The 1,401-nt window shown below is 42.7% G+C and overlaps 1 long non-coding RNA gene across 1 annotated transcript in view; it reads right to left on the bottom strand.

Moving 5' to 3' along the window:
- Window positions 1–265: 265 nt before the first annotated feature.
- Window positions 266–1,401, bottom strand: part of LOC111962597 (uncharacterized) — a 10,173-nt gene continuing 9,037 nt past the window's right edge. The window contains exon 3 of the long non-coding RNA XR_002877125.2: window positions 266–767. This is a non-coding gene — a long non-coding RNA (uncharacterized lncRNA). The remainder of the gene's footprint in view (window positions 768–1,401) is intronic.

The raw sequence follows: 1,401 nt of genomic DNA on the forward strand, positions 1-1,401 counted from the left end.
AGAGAGAGAGGGAGATGGGGTGAGGGGGGAGTTCAGTCACTGTGCCTATGTGCCAGGGTGCATTGTATTTCACACAATATTCACACTGAGCTAACAGCATAATGGGGAGACCCAATGTATAACACACAGATGGTGGAAATATCCGTGTTACCTAAGCTATAGAAACTTCTCTCTATCCCCAAACAGACAGATAATTTCCCCATCAAGCTTACATGAGTCAAACAAAAATGATAAAATAGATATTTTATTGTCACATACACCGGATAGAAAAGCAAAGGAATGGACAATTGAGTCAGAAAGGAAGTAAATAATATGACTGGACCTGCCCAAACCATGTGGGAAAAAGGTCTATTTGAAGAAAAGAAGAATTGCCATCCATAAAACGCAAGAACAGACGATCAAATKATTTTATAGTGGGAATAAACCAGGATTGTATTCATTAGGGCATTCTGTAGCAAAACAGAAAATGGACAAGTTCGGGTAGTCCCTTCTTGTTTCAGTCTGTTTTCCACAATTCGGTGCCAAATGAATATAACCCTGTTAGCCAAGCAGCAGCCTGCTTTGTTTTACAAGACAGACAGGTCATTACTCCACTGGCCAGTAGGTGGCACTCTGTCCTGTGGTCTTCTAGCCAGACGGCTGAGCGTTCAGCTGCCATGAGAGAGAGGTGGAGTCTGGTCCCAGGGAGGGTTCAGCTGAGGTTCAGCTTGAGCAGTGTGAACTCGGATTGGGCAGACACTGCCTGGCCAAGACAAGCCCTAGATCTCCTGAGGGAGGAAGTGTTTGTGTATTGCTGTTGAAAACATCCCTGTATTAAGACTGCCAGCAGTGCCGCAACTGTGAATAAGCCATTTCTTGGAGATAAAGATTATTAACAAGCCTTGACATTTTGAGCATGCAGAGTATGAGTATTTATGTGAAGTAAATGGAAAAGACTTCACAGCAAACAAGGCAGTGTTATGATTTCCCAGAGAACAACTTGTGCAGTTTAAATGAGTGCAAAGGTACTACTGAGACATGATTGACGCTTGACGTTTCAARGACGCAACATCTCCTTTAAACTGTGAGTTTAAGTCTTTAATGTGGCTTAAGTCTTTATGGAGTCGTGCCAGAGACAAATTGACTTTGCCCCTCCTAAATATGTTCATTTCTAACCCCGGTGTCATGACGGCCCCTCATGCAGGCTAGTTTCATCCTCAGATACAGTATAAATCTTAATTTCGGAACTTACATAAAAAATCCTCTTTAATTTCTTCCAACTGAATGGCAGCTGCAGATTTGCCAAAAGACAGGAATTTACTTGTTCTGTGGAACCGAGTGTTACTGTATGGTATGTGTTGTGTGTGTGTGTGTGTGTGTGTGTGTGTGTGTGTGTGTGTGTGTGTGTGTGTGTGTGTGTGT

The sequence above is a fragment of the Salvelinus sp. IW2-2015 genome, linkage group LG4q.1:29, assembly GCF_002910315.2.
Source record: "Salvelinus sp. IW2-2015 linkage group LG4q.1:29, ASM291031v2, whole genome shotgun sequence".
Classification (NCBI taxonomy): Eukaryota; Metazoa; Chordata; class Actinopteri; order Salmoniformes; family Salmonidae; genus Salvelinus; species Salvelinus sp. IW2-2015.